This window comes from Globicephala melas, chromosome 16 (assembly GCF_963455315.2).
Source record: "Globicephala melas chromosome 16, mGloMel1.2, whole genome shotgun sequence".
NCBI lineage: Eukaryota > Metazoa > Chordata > Mammalia > Artiodactyla > Delphinidae > Globicephala > Globicephala melas.
This window is the reverse complement of record NC_083329.1, coordinates 2,201,705-2,216,979: the sequence shown is the minus strand read 5'-3', so window position 1 is coordinate 2,216,979 and position 15,275 is coordinate 2,201,705. Positions and strand designations below refer to the sequence as shown.

The window sequence follows — 15,275 nt, the reverse complement described above, 5'->3', positions numbered from 1 at the left end:
TCAGAGCGAGCCCACCCAGGCTCAGAAGAGCAACCCCGCCTGGGCCGGCACAGGAAGCCCTGACTCAGACCAGAAAATGACGGCACCAACGGATGAACCCTCTGTCTTTCCCTTACCGCACTGTACGGCAGCTGCAGGGCTGTCTGCTCCACCATCAACAATTTGTTGATGTTCCAACCTTGCAAGTGTCGTGATGAAATGAGTAATGATCACTAACCATTTGGTTCTGCTCCTCTTCTGGTCCAATGTCAACAAGTCTGAGACTGGCTCATCGGCTGCTCTGCCCTGGTCAGGCGCTGCCCGCCTAGGTGTGGGCCTGTTGCCCCTTCTCCGGCACGTGGAGCAGCCCTGGCTTTGGTTCACGATGGGGCACAGGGCCCGGCTTGTGACCTTGCTGGCGCTGACTGACGGTGCCGCCCTGGTCTCAGCTGGCTGGACGCGCATTCACCACCTGCACATGCTTGGCCGCCCCCCCCCCCGCCATCTCCAGAGGCTCTTTGCCTTCAGATGAGCCTGTGGACAGGTGTTGGACCCTGTCCCCCTACAGAGTCAACTTGTGGTCAGAGGAGGGTAAAGATGGAGAGAAGTATTTTCTGCAGATTCATTTAGAAAATAACTTTTCCAATTATGGCTTCCTTAGTACACCAGATGGAAGAGAGGGAGTTTTAAAAATCAATTCTCCACATTTCAGCCCCTGTGGCTTTTCCCTGTGAATCTAGAATCCCCACGTCCGGGAAATATCCACCCAGGACTTCCCTCGGAGTTTCCTTGGGTTTGGGTCTCGGCATTGAAACAACAGTATTGTCTTACACAATACCTTTTCTGAATTATTGATGGCATCTTTTAAAAGTAAATGACATCACTTGCATAGTCATACGATCCGACGGTGTCGGTCTATTACCATTTTGTTGCTGGCGGGGACAGCGCACTGGCTGTTTGAAGCGTGTGATAGATTCTCAGGAGCAGGAGAGGTGCTGAAAATGCAGCTTTCGATAAACGTATTAGATCATCACAATTTGTTTATGATAGCAATTCGCTTGGACTCTACAATTATTTTCTTTTTCATTTTGCAGGACACTTTGATGCCGCCCATGGATTTCCCCGTATGCTGCACCGACACACGGCACGGTGAGTACGGAAAACTCATTTCCAGTGTTGACGCTTCCCAGGTCAGCGGTACCTCCAGAAAGAGTGCTTTCTGCAGAGCCTGTGACTCTTGTCCACTTCAAAAGGCTGGAGGGCTGGTTCTTTCCAAATATGCGGCAGATGTGGGGCTATGGGTGCAGAGCTGGAAGCCTTCGCTCCCTCTGTCCATCTGACCCTGAGTGCTTCCCCCTCCCTTGCTGCCCGGAGAGGCTCGGGAGCAGGTGTTGGGAAATGGAGGCTTGTGGCCACTGCAAAACCTGGAGTGTCTCTGGTTCTGAGGTGGCCGCACTGAGCTGGGCAGGGGTGGGCAGGGGTTTAGGGCGTGTGGAAGGGAACTGGGGCTGCAGGTGGACCACCTAGCTGGTGAGAGCTCTCAGGACCAGGTGCTGGGGTGATTTCCTGGTATCTGGGTTTTCTGGAAGCACTCAGAGCATCCCAGGAGTACAGCAGAGGTCTGGCTTCTGATTGGATGAAGAATGACATGTGACCAGGCGCCCCTGGAGGCTGTGTCGTTGCCTTCACAACCCTGGTGGGAGTCAGTCTAGAGCTGTAAAGAGGTTCAGGAAGGGTCTATGGTACGCCCAGCACTCGCGTGTGTGCCCCACCCCTGCTGACAGCCGAGGCTATTGTGTCAATTTATCTTGAGCAGAGAGAGAATATTCCCATTGTTCTCCACCACTTTCTCAGTCAGCCTTATCGTCGTTTGTTCACAAAGCAGGAGTGTAACCAGATCCTGTTTTTATTCACTCGAGACGAGACTTGTTCCAAGCTCGGGAGACTCATGCTCTCCAGAAGGACCAGTGTTAGGTGAGCCTAGAGTGAGCCGTCAGAGCACGCTGGTTCAGCAATTTCTGTGTGTGCCCAGCAGCGGGGCTGCTCCAGGTCTCGAGGGATGACCCTTTCTTGGAGGAGTTACATCTGTGCGTGTATCGCTGTGAAGGGGTGGGTCCCGCTGGTGTGTTCTGTGAGTGGAAGGGCCCAGGATGAGGTGCAGACCGGGGCTGGATCCGGGAATAGGCTCAGGTGCCTCCAGTCACGATTCAGACTCCAGGAGGGGACGGTCCAATCTGAGATGCAGGTGCCACCTTGGTAGGTGGCTGCGTGGGCACCAATGCCACGCTGGCTTGTGTGTGACTCCGCCTCCCATCGCTGTGGGCTCTTGGAGCTCACGGGCCCCAGGCGTGTTGGGAACACATGGTATTTCAGGGAATCGGCTGTATAGAGTGTGGGCCAGACGTGTGAGCGTTCAGTGCTGACGGCCACAGTCGAATCCCAGCTCTGCCCCTCGAGCGGGGCTCCGTCTTTCCCTGCCTCAGTTTCCTCAGCCGTAAGATGGAAATGTCAGTGACACGTGTCTCATGGATTTCTCAGGAGGATTAATTGAGATAAGTTACGTAAAGCACTTAGAGCGCATGCCTGCATGGTAGGTGCTCCCGGGACTGAGCTATTGTCCTTTCTGTTCTGTTGTTGAAAATCATCATCTTTGATACAGATATGCTCTCTGTGGACCTCATTTCCGTATATGGAAGCAGCTGTATTTCTCGTTTACTATTCTTTTCTTGAAGTAGGTCGTAACCAGAACATGCCGTAAGTATCGCCACCGCAGTTTAACTGAAAGCTGCAGTACCCGGTTAGCCGACTGGATAATTAAGCTCTGGGATCATCTCACAAGGCTGTTCAGATGCAGTCACTCCTCACTGTTAAAATCCTCACAAATACCTGAGCGCGGTTATTGTCAAGTAACAGTAACACCTGGAACTCCAAGCATGAGCTTCCAGCAGTTTCGATTACGGGAAGTGCCCGGGGGCCCATGTGACCCGTCTACTCAGACCAAGGGGGCAAGGGCTGGACTCAGCACTTCCCTGCGGGAAGGCTCTTCTCTCAGGAAATGATGTCACGGCCGCCCGTCACTCTCGCCATGAAGTCAGATGTGCTGTCTGACCTCTGTTAACAAACGGTGGCTTCCGGCCCAAGAAATGTCCCGCCGACTTTGAGGCAGGAAATAATTTTGATTCCAGGCCTGCCCGTTGCCCCAGAGCAGGTGTCCCAGGGGGACCCTGACATGCGAATTTCTGGGAGGAATCTCGGTCTGTGGGGTCAGGTGGGTGCCCAGGCCAGGCAGGGTTTAGACCCTGGTGTGTGTGTGTGTGTGTGTGTGTGTGTGTGTGTGTGTGTGTGTGTGTGTGTGTGTGTGTGTGTGTGTGTGTGTGTGTGTGTGTGTGTGTGTGTGTGTGTGTGTGTGTGTGTGTGTGTGAAGTCATTGACTGACTGCTCAAAATCAGTGACAAATGGGAAAAATAGAATCTTTCGTTGCAGTTGCCTCCACTGGACACCCAGCCTTGAAAGCTGAATGTCATCATTTTCACATTGTAAGCCGTGCCTCCTGGGCAGGAGCAAAGGTGGCCCCAGCTGAGCCCTCACCTGTGGTCCTGCTGCCACTTCTGCTGTCCTGCCCGAGTCCCAGAAAAGTCCCGTCTCTGCCGCCCTGTGGTGTAACTAGAAGCCAGATGGGTGGTCTGCTGGTGCCTGACCTGTAACTCAGTCTCGGGTCTCAGCTGCTCAGCAGCCCAGGCCATCTTGGCTGGTTGGGGTTTGAGCTGCGGTTGCAGGTTTCTTTGTGGAACAGTTGTTTGAGGACCTGGGTGTCTGGGGAAGGAGCAGGGGTCCTGGATAAACCTGGCTGGCTTGGCCTTGTTCTCCTGGTTAATGTGGTTGGGATGGAGCCCTGAATGGAGCCCCAGGCATCCTGGCCCTGGGGTGGCATGTGCAGACACATCATCAGAGCCCAGGGCTCCCGGGCCCTCCCACCACATAGAGGCTGTATTTCAAAGTCCGGCCCTGGGATATGTGAGTCCTGGCGCCTAGTTGTAGGGCTTCCTGCCTGGTGCCCCACTGGTCTGGGAGCTGGGAAGAGCGGTGGACCCCTGCCGTGTGTCTTGGAGACATCGCGGGTGTTGGGCCAGCCGGGTCCTGGAGGAAGACAGATGTACCCTCAAACTGCGTGATTTCAGGAGTCTTAAGGAAAGGATAACTTAAAGGTGGGCGGAGTGCACAGATGGAGCAGTGAGTGACCCCGAGGTGGGGCTGTGAGGTTGGTCAGCAGGAGGGTGGGAGGGTGGGACAGACAGGAAGGGGAGAGAACCATGGATGGAAATGCAAGCGGGGGCGGGGGCTTGGGGCAGCTTCACCCCCCAGGGGAAGCATTTAGCCCCAGAGCGTCCTGCAGGGAGAGAGCAGAGGTGGGCAGAGGGAGTGAATACCTCAACCTCGCTCTCCTTCCTCCCTCCCTCCCGTCTCCTGGCAGGGCTGCCAGTGGCTGATCCCAGCTGGATGGGGTCCTGGAGCCGGGAGATGCAGCAGGTGTAGACCTGCTCTGCAGAGTCTACAGGAGAGGATGGGAGTGGGTCTGGGGGATGGAAGCCGCTCTGCTGATGGTGGCGGCGGGGGGGTGGGGTGGGTGGGTCCTGAGCATGCCGTACTTTCTCTGGGTCCGACAGCCCTTTGCTCTTGCCGCCTTTGGGAGACAGATTTGAGGTGTGTCAGCCTCTCGGGCGAGTCCCAGTAACTATGCGCGGGCTGCCCAAGTTGGGGACTCTGGTGAGAGCAGACGGAGACCCAGAGCCTCGGGACCCCGCGGGCTGGCCACAGGAGTCCGCCGGGTGGCACGAGGCGCCCGCCGCCGCTGGACACTCATGATTCAGCTGAGTCCACTCCTGGGTCCCAGGCACCTAGGTGACCAGTCACAGAAACAGCGGGGTTGCCTCAGGGTGTTTCCAGAAGCTGGGTTTATAAGTGGCCACATATTGATGAGATCTGTGGGAAAGAAGCTGCCAGGTGGGCCCAGTGAGGCGGAGTCCTGGCTCAGACCCAGAGGCGGTGCCCGGGAGGTGTCCGGTAGGGACAGTGCAGCGGGGCTGCAAGGCCACGCTGAGGGTGGGGCCCCAGTCCACGGCCGGGTGTCGGAACGGGGAGCCCAGGCTGACGGGTCCACGTGGGCCTCTGGAAGAGGAGCCGGGTCCAGGAGCCACAGGGGCAGCTCGTTTGCAGGGCTCAGCACGCGAGCTGGAAATTGCAGGTGGTCTGACTGGGGTTGCGGCTCACTGGCTCTGGGCTGCCTGTCAAAACCACCAGGTGTGGCTTTCCAGGTGCCCTGGTATCTGGTGTGTGTAAGGGTCTCACCCGACCTGGTGTCGCCCTCGACGTTGACCGAGCACTGATGTTTTCGATGCTGTGTGGGCTGCCAAGGGCTTGGTCAGTGCTTTCAAGGGTACTTACATCCAGGAGGGAAGATTAGATGCATTTATTCATATTCATAGGAGAAGCCAAAACAGGGGCCTTTCGAACATGGGCTGAAAGCCAGTTGCGGAGTAGGGGGCATTGGTGGCGGTGAGGGGGTGGCATCCGCGCTGTTGCCTGGAAGGACAGGAGGGGGTGAACATGATTCTTTTTATTTTAAAATATACATAGACAAAGCAGCGTATAAAAACATACGTGCCCAGTGTATAAGGTTCCTGGGGCTGCTGAAACAAATGACTACAAGCTTAGAACAGCAGAAATTTATTCTCTCACAGTCTGGAGGCCACAAGTCTGAAATCAAGGTGCTGGCAGGCTGGGCTCCCGCTCAGGCTCCAGGGGATGGTCCTTCCTGACTCTCCCAGGTTCTGGGGGCTCCAGGCGTCCTTGGGCCTGCGGCCCCATCACCCCCGTCTCTGCCTGCATCCTTACAAGCCTTCTACTCTTCCATCTCATAAGGATACTTGTCCCTGGATTTAGGGCCCACCTAGTTAATCCAGGATCGTCTCATCTTGAGATTCTTAATTTATTTACATCTGCAAAGACCCCCTTTCCAAACAAGGTCACATTCCCAGGTACCAGGTGTTAGGAGGTGGACATACTTCTTTTGTGGGGGCGGGTTACTCTTCAACCCACTACACCCAGTTTAAAAAAGGATGAAATGAAGAGCAGCAGGGGCAAATCAGAATATTCTGGAACCTTCTAAGTTCTCAGTGTGGGGTAGGCAACTGTTCCAGTTTGCCCAAGACTGTTCTGGTTTTAGCACTGAAATTCTCAAAGCTTGGGAGACTTCTCAGTCCTTGGAAAACGGGGCAGTTGGTCCTCCTGCATCCATGAGTCCAACCTGATTACCTTTCGCTGTCTCTCTCCAGCTCCCCACCTGCCAAACACTGTCCTGAAATTTAGCTTCATCCCTTGCTGTTCCTTATGGCTGGGCCACCTCGATGTGTACTGCTAAACAGTATTTCATTTAGGTTTCTCTCTTCTGGAAGTTAAAAGAGCAAGCATACCATCTGGAGGTTGGTTGGCTTGTCTCTTTGCTTGACATTGTGATGTTGAGGCTGCCTGTGTCCATGCCTGTGACTAGTCTGTTTTCACGGCTGTGTAGTAGTCCCTCCGGTGTACACCACACTTTATTTTCCCACTTGTAGTTGGTAGGTGGACATTTGGGTTGTTTCAGCCCTTGTAGACTCTGAATGACTCTGCTCCCACATTCTGCTGGTTTCTGGACAGCTGTTCCTCAAGGATGTACGCTGAGGGCTGTTTTTTGGTTGGAGCCTTGGTAAGTACATGTGCAGTTTATCAGGTGATGCCACGCTTCCTGAAAAGTGGGTGCAGCTGTGCTCACTCTCCCTGCAGGAATCAGAGCTCCTGCAGTCTGCATCCTCTCCACCCCGGGGGTCGCCAACTTTCTCCCACCTCTTCTCCAAAGACAGAGTATTTTAAATACTTTTCAGGTCATACTAAGTTTTAATAGCTGGTCAAGAACTTCCCCCCTACCCCTGACAACCATTATCCTTTATCAGGAGTGTTTTTCATTTATTCTTCCACATACAACTTAGAAAAATCCTTCAAGTTCTATATTAAGGACAAACCTGTTGGGATTTTGGGTGGACTTAGATCAAATTTGTAGATCAATTTGAGGAGGGGTGAACATTTTGGGGACCTCGACGTTTTCTAAGGCCGTGGTTTGCATCTCCACTTCCCTAGGTCTTTTTCACTTCTTTTCGATAAAGTTTTATAATTTTCCCCACAAGAGATGTGAATATTTGGTTATATTTATTCTCCGATACTTTGTAGTTTTGTTGCTATTATAAGCGACATTGTGGAGGTCCTAAGATGTGTCCAAAGATTACTTGATTCTTCTCCCTTCAGGAGCCGGGGCTCCATCCCCCCTTCCCTTGAGCGTGGGCAGGATTTACTTATTTGCTTCCAATGAGTAGATTCAAGTTGAAGTGACGATGGCAATTCCAGGGGGTGAGCTGTCTTGTTACGGCAGGAGGTTCCCCACTCCATCTTCACCGTCGGGACCACTCCTCCTGACTGTGGGATGGGGACGGGATTCCAGATCCCCACTGGGCATCCACTGATGCCTCCTTAGCTGAGGTGTGGAGTGTGGGAGCCCCTCATCACTGCTCTCCACGTGGTCCCCACTAGAGGACCACAGAGGCTTGGGGAAAAGCAGATGATGGGAAAGCAGTCTGGAGGAGGGTGGCCTTAATACCGCTGGATGCTGGCGAAAGTCCTGACTCTGTGCTGGGTCTCCTCTGACACACCCGGCAGGGAGGGGAGGTTACTGCCCAGGGTGGGTGGAAGTTGGTCCCCACTCGGCCTTTGCTGGCTTGGGTGGGGATTGACCACAGTTTTTCCCGTGCTTGGAGAAGAGCTGTTATTGTCTGACCATTTTCTACCTTTTTATTTTCTTTTAATGAAATATAGTTGATTTGCAATGTTGTGTTAGTTTCAGGTGTACAGCACAGTGATTCAGTTACATGTACATGTATATTATATGTATACTTTTTCAGATTCTTTTCCATTATAGGTTATTACAAGATATAGAGTGTATTTCCCTGTGCTACACAGTAGGTCCTTGTTGTTTACCTGTTTTATATATAGTAGTGTGTATCTGTTAATCCCAAGCTCCTAATTTATCCCTCCCCGCTTCTCTCCCCTTTGGTAATCGTAGGTTTGTTTTCTGTCTTGATGGGGGCCTCTTTCCTGGCCCAAGACTGGAGAGCAGCTTTGGGCGGGGCTTCTCATCGCCTCCGGCTGGTGTTTCCAGGAGGCTGGCTTACTCAGTTTTGAATCGGATGCTTGTGGCGAACAGGAAACACAGCCCCCTCAACCCTGCTGCCCTTCAGCTCCCCGGGGCCCTGCCACTCTGCCTTCTCTGCACCTTCGGAATCTCCTTACCTGGCCTCACACATAGTGGCCAGGTCTGTAGTCACACTTAGCAGGAGGGCTTGTAAACCTTCTCCGTCTTTCTGGATGTGGAGATCATTGAGTTTTTAATTTTAATCTTCGTATTTTTCACTTCTAGGAATTCTGTTTTTTCATCTCTGCTCTTTGCTTCTATCTTTTATTTTTTTAAAATATTCATCGTAATAAGCTTTTGCATGCCTGCTTCTGTTGCTTTAGCTGCTTCTCCCTCATGGCGATTTATCTCCTTATTTGGAAGACAAGCCGCTCTTCTCCCTTGACTTTGTGGCATTCTTTGAGAGGTGTGTTGAGATTGATTTCCGCCAGAGAGGTTCCATATTCACCTCTTCCTCTTGTCTGGGGCATTGCCACTAGGTACCAACTTAATTTAAATTTCCTGCTCGAAAGCTTTGGATAAATAACAGAGGTGATTCAGACAGCAGACTGCGAGGGGACTGGCTTGTGGTTTTCAGGGAGGTTTTTCTCCTTCCCCCATGTAAAGGCTGAGACAAGCACCTTCCCTTGCTGTCTTCTGCATGGGGGCGGGGTGCGTCATCCTTGCTTATACTTAAGGTGGACGCACCCTCTGGAACCCTGTATTTACCTGGGAAGCTCCCTCATGATTCTCTAGTGGTCCTTGGGTTTCCTGTTCAGCCAGCACGTTAAAATAGCATAGATCTATGCACCACTTTAATGTTTCCAAGACGAGGGCCCTTCGAGTATCCATCCTGCCACGCTGCTGGAAGTAGGATGGCAGTGGGACTTCAGGCGGCGGGGTGTCAGAGGTAGGCTTTGCAGGCAGAGGGGCGTCTTGCCAGAGGCCTGGAGGGGGCACATCAGGGCAGCTGGACGGTCTCCTTGGCACTGTGCTGGGATAAGAGCCTGGGACAAGCTGGGAAAGGCCTTGGAGACCAGGCTGGGAAGTCTGGAGACTTTTCACAGGAACCCAGTGAAATGATATTCGTAAGACAAGAGGAGGATCTGGTGGGTGAGGGCTGGGTAGATGTAAGTGGGGAAATGCAGAGGATGGAAGAAGGATCTGAGAGGGAGCAGGCGAGGTGCTAAAATCGGGAATGGAAGGAAAGACCAGGGAGGAGGTATTAAGCAGACACAGGAATGACAGAACTTAGCAAATGATTAAACATGTGGGCGAGGTGCTGGCGAATCAGAGGCAGCCCTGGGAGTCTGGCGCGGCGCCTGGGGGTGGGTAGCATCTTACAGGAGAAGGAAAACTGGGAGGAGCCCTCGCCTAGGAATGAGATGAGAGGCATCCTTTCGGGACTGGTGATTTATGAAAATGGCGGAACACCCCATTGGGGTTTAACTAAGTCGATGGGGGATGTTTGGTGAGGAACAGAGGGGCTGGACCGAGAGGGAATCCCCATCCCTTTGAAGCTTGTGACGGGGTTTGTCACAAGCTTGTGGGAGGGGTTTCTACAGAGAAGATGCAGAAGCAAAGCAAGGAAGCGACCTGATTGGCCACAGCTCAGCAGCTGCGTCAAGTGGGGAAGCTCGCTGGCTGGCTGTGGTTGGACCGTATATAGACTCGGATATGTATGAGAGGAGGTTTATTATAGAAACCGACTTCCTCTGTTATGGAGGCCAAGAAGTCCCACGACCTGCCGTCTGCAGACTGGAGGCCCAGGAGAGCTGGGGAGGTAGCTCCGTCCGAGTCTGGAAGCCTGAGAACCAGGGGAGCCGATGGTGTGAGGTCTAGTCCAAGTCCAAAGGCCAGAGAATCAGGAGCTCCGAGGTCCAAGCTCTGAGGGCAGGAGAAGAGGGGCGTGTCAGCTTGAGAGAAAGCGCACGTTTGCCGTCCTCCGTCTTTTTGTTCTGTCCAGGCCCTCAGTGGGCTGGAGGAGGCCCATCGCCTGGGTGACTGTGGTGGCCCTCACGCACTCTACTGAATCAAATGCTAACCTCTTCCAGAAACGCCCTCCCAGGCACACCCACAAGCCGTGCTTACCAGCTACCGGGTCATCATCCCTCAGTCCCAGCCCAGTCAAGTTTGCCCAGAAACTTGACGGTCACATGTGGGAAACTCCTTAGCCGTGTATTTCAAATGGGGTCACCAGTCAAAATGCAGACCCCCAGACCCCACCTGGATGCCCGGAATCAGGACTGTGGGAGGAGGGGTCTCACCAGCACTCGGGTGATTCTCACGCACGCTGGAGATTCCCGTATCTTAGAAACGCTGCTGGCCGAGAGCCTCGTGCTCCGGACAGCGAGGGGCCGAAGCCGGGCACCACGCTGAGCGTGGCGGGGTCCCAGGCAGGCCCGCCCAGCTGAGCCACATCCAGAGGTACTGAGAACTCTCAGAGGGGGACTTCAGTACCCACTGGGTACCGATGCTGCCTGTGGGACTCTGGAAAGCTACTGATGCCTGGGCTCCAGCCCAGAGAGTCGGGATGTGTGGATCTGGGGAGGGCCAGCCGTGCTGATCTGTAAGACCTTTCCCTGTGCTGTTCATGGGTGGCCAGTGTGGAGAACCACATGTCTCTGAGTCAGGTTTTGGGGCCCATCACTGGGTAAAGGTGGAGGCAAGTGGTGTGCTTGGTATAACAGTGCTCACCAACCTCACAAGAGTCACTGCCGTTTGGGGTGCCGGTGGGACTGTATTCCCTGTCCCCTTGAAATCAGCCTTGGCCATGTGACCAGTTCTGGCCAATGGGTTGGCGGAAGTGATGTCACTTCCAGGTCGAGGACGCAGGTGCCAGTGAGAATGGCCCTGCAGGAGTGTGAGTAGGGGATGCCTTGCTGCCTGCGGTGGCCACGGTCTTCAGCCTGTTCATCTCTGGGGGAGACCCTGGCTTCTCTTGACAGGCACGCCGGGCTTCATCAACAAGTCCTAAAACTAACGATTGCTCTGCATCAGAAATGCCTTCTTCATTACCTCCGTAGACTAATAAACTGTGTGTTCTTTTTCTAGCCTTTCCTCCTGTTTTGTTTCTAAAATGTCACCCATTGATGGATAAAGCCAGTCTTCTGATGCTTAAATGCCTTGCCTTGTCAAGTTAGTGTGCTGTAAAACGCATTCAGTTCATGGAACTTGGTTATTCAGTTTGTCCCTAGGAAACAAGTGTTATGTCAGGCAAAAAAATCCAAACTGATTAGAGCAGATGGTGGTCTTTTCTCAGGGAGAAAAAATGTCTTCAGAAAATTGATTGATCCTTGAATATAATATGTGTGTGGAACTCTGTTCTCTTGACTCTTACCAAGGGAAATCTCAAGTTAGAGAGAAGGAAGAAAATACACCACTTGCTTTAAAATGCATTTTTTTCCAGGGGAAAATCTAGCAGCCACGATAGCTATGCTGCTCTTTGTAAGAATTTTTTCAACGTATAATACATTAGACTTACCAAAAGCTTCCTGCCAAGGTGAGTCTGCATTAAGGAATGATGATTCTTACTTTATTTAATTCTTGACTGGAGTAATGGCCAGGCTGAAGGGAGGGAGTGGAGAATGTTAGGAGAATAGAAAAGGATTTATTGAGTTCAGGTGTCCTGACGTTTGCATTTTGTGAAATTTCTGTTCATGCTTCAGGGAAAAATAATTTTAAAATACTAGTAGGACTTCCCTGGTGGCACAGTGGTTAAGAATCACCTGCCAATGCAGGGGACAAGGGTTCGAGCCCTGGTCCCGGAAGATCCCACATGCCGCGGAGCAACTAAGCCCATGCGCCACGACTACTGAGCCCATGCGCTCTAGAGCCTGCGAACCACAGCTGTTGAGCCCGCGTGCCACAACTACTGAAGCCCATGTGCCTAGAGCCCGTGCTCCGCAACAAGAGAAGCCACCGCAGTGAGAAGCCCGTGCACCGCAACGAAGAGTAGCCTCTGCTCGCCGCAACTATAGAGAAAGCCTGTGCACAGCAACGAAAACCCAACGCAGACAAAATATAAATAAATAAATAAATGTTCCTTTAAAATAAAATAAAATACTGGTAAAAGTAAGCAGCCTTTACAACAACTCAATACCTATTTAAAAGTTCGGTTATTCTTTAAGCTCTGAACTGCTGTTTGGGGTTGAATTATTGTGTGGCTCTTTTTCAAAAGCCAACATTCCCTTGACAAGGGGCAGTTTGCTTTTTCTGAAATATTTTATATGAAGTTAACGTGTAGATACCAAAACCTCTGAGAATAGAAGAGGAGCGAATGTTGACAATGACTTGTGCTTTCTTTGGTCCAGTTGGAGGTGCGTGGGGAATGCGCTATCTGGTATTCTAGAGATGCTTCCACAACAGATGTGCAGGACCTCTCATCCCTTATGTTTGTGTATTAACGGCCCCAGCCCAGCCGGTGCTTTCATCCTTGGGGAAGCTCAGAAGCAGAGAGAGCTGTTTCTAATGAGCTCCCTGGGACGATGCTCATGAGGGCACAGAGTGGCGTCTAGGAAGGGGTGTGAAAGGTGTGCTTTCACCTTTGCCTTTACCTGGGGCACTGGCCTTCCTGGGAGCAGGTTTGGGCGGTGGAGAAGTGCCCTCCCACTGGGGAAGGAGCCGAGCTCCCATCCGCGAAGCCTTGCCCACGGTTCTCCTCCCTCCCCCACTCAGTAATACAAGGGAATATTACTCAGCCATAAAAATGAATGAGATAAAGCCATTTGCAGCAACATGGATGGACCTAGAGATGATCACACTAAGTGAAGTAAGCCAAACAGAGAAAGACAAATACCGTGTGATGTCACTTATGTGTGGAGTCTGAAAAGTAGTACAAATGAACCTACTTACAAAACAGAGACAGACTCACAGACATAGAAAACAAATTTATCCCCCCCTTACCAAAGGGGGATGGGGGGATTAATTGGGATTATGGGATTAACAGACGCACACAACTATATATAAAATAGATAAACAGCGAGGGTTTACTGTATTGCACAGGGAACTGTATTCAGTATCTTGAACTGAAGTATCATAAACTAAAATGGAATGAATAAAAAAAGAATATAGATATATACATATGTACGTGTATAACCGAATCACTTTGCTGTACACCTGAAACTCACACAGTATTATAAATCAACTATGCTTCAATTAAAAAAAAAAATTTCATGGGCTCACCTACCTGAAGCTGCTGCCACACTTTTTTTTTTTCTCACATCGTTTGTTTTATTTAAGGGCTTGTGACTGACACCTATCCCCAGCTCAGCCCCTCCGTGCTCTGCAGAAGCAAGCAAATATGAAAACGGGCCGCCCTCCCAGTGGCCTGTGGGACTGTGGCTTGACTCCCAGGCCACAGGCCTTGGAAAGCAGGGAAGGAGGTGGGTGGTCCAGTTCAAAGAGATAAATGCTGGTGAGGTGGGTAGGGGCTTGGAGGGTCCTAAGGGAAGGAGAGGAGCGTGATGTAGGACGGGGGAGGCAGGGGTGCACGGAAGGGTGGTCTCTGCAGACCACAGCCCGTTGGGTATATTTCAGCAAATCTGGGAGCTGGGCTCGGCAGGTGCCCGTGGGGTGGCACCGGGGCTATGGAATCAGCTTTTTTACAGCCCTTCGGCCTTTGCTTTCTCTTCCTTGGTGAACAGACTTCCAAGACGTAAGCGGAAAGCCTCGCAGCCCCTCTTCCTCTGGAGTCAAGCCCCGGTCTGTGCTTGGCCCCAGGAGAAGGGCAGGAGCTCTGTTGGCTGCCCTGGTGCCTGCTGTCCACTTTGTCCACACTCACGCAGCAGCTTCCCCGAGTGCTGGCCCAACAGGGATCCACCTGTGGTCTGCAAAACAGTGGAAAATCATTGCCCTCTGACCATCCTGGGCAAAATCCCTTCGAAGGGCCTTCCAAAAATGAAACGTGGTAATAAGAATGAATTGTGGAAAATGGTCCGTTTTGTCTTCTGGTGGCCGTTCTCTTAAACTGCTGTTTAATTGTATTGGTCATATTGTTCTCAAGCATTGGAGGAGGAGAAGCGCGCCAGGGTTTGCTTCCATCAAGGCTTCTATGTCGATTACTTCAATTTTCAGTTTTAATGCAGCGTTTACTCTTGTATTTGAACAGCAGCACGCCTTTCTGCTGTCGGCTGAGGGCAGCCCGTGACAGCTGGTGAAGCCTCTGACCCACAGTAGACAGAGCTGCGTTGGAACCATTAACAATTCAAATAGTAGGGCTCCCTCAAATCCCACACTTCCATGTGCATTTGGAACAACTCTGGGTGTTTTGTACAAAAGCAGACGCCAGGACTGGGATGTGATTCCCCCGCCATAGTCACTTAGCTGCCACAGGGTCGGGGCTATGAGATTGGGGAGGTTTCGTGGGCATCCACAGGACAGTGCAGGAATCCAGATGCCAGAGGTCCACCGGCCCCGGGCCCTGGAGGGCTCTGCGTCCTTCCTGATCGGGGCTCCTTTGTGTGTTGTGAGCAGTGCTCTGCGTGGTGGGGGTCCAGGACTTGGCGGGTCTCCTTCCAAGTCCCCTGCCCACGCGTCCCGCTCAAGAGGCAGTTGCTTTGCCACCCACCCCCCACCCTGCTGCCCCAGGAGCCAGGGTGGCCGGAAGTGGTCAAGGTAGTCGGCCATTTGTGTTGTGTGTATGTGGACTCATTTCCCAGTTATTCATTTTGGTACAAATGTTGGACTGGACTCAAAATCAATTGATGACATTTTGGGGAAAATCTGAACTGGGGATTTTGAGGCGGATGCGATGTCGTTTTCCCCGGTCCCTGGTTTGTCCTTCTTCTTGGGACCTTTTGCCTGTCCTGGCTCAGAGGCGGGGCCATGGGGCTCCAGTGTACTGGGTGCTTGTGTTCATGGCGGGAGGAAGTGTGGGGAGTCTACCATGGCTGCAACTGCCATGGGGAAGGGAACCAGCAGACAGTCGTCAGGGGACAGTGGTGACCGCTCTCTGGCCGAGGAGGGACAGCCTCACCAGGTGTTGCGTAGTCTCTGTGCTCTCTCCCTCCTTCCTGGTAAGAGGTGAAAGGGACAGTATTCT

The 15,275-nt window shown here is 52.3% G+C and overlaps 1 long non-coding RNA gene across 8 annotated transcripts in view; it reads left to right on the top strand.

Annotated features, from left to right (window-relative positions):
* Positions 1–15,275, top strand: part of LOC132593646 (uncharacterized) — a 511,924-nt gene that overhangs the window by 235,719 nt on the left and 260,930 nt on the right. For all 8 annotated transcript variants that reach the window (XR_009559383.1, XR_009559385.1, XR_009559380.1 and 5 more), the window contains exon 3: positions 1,074–1,128. This is a non-coding gene — a long non-coding RNA (uncharacterized lncRNA). The remainder of the gene's footprint in view (positions 1–1,073; positions 1,129–15,275) is intronic.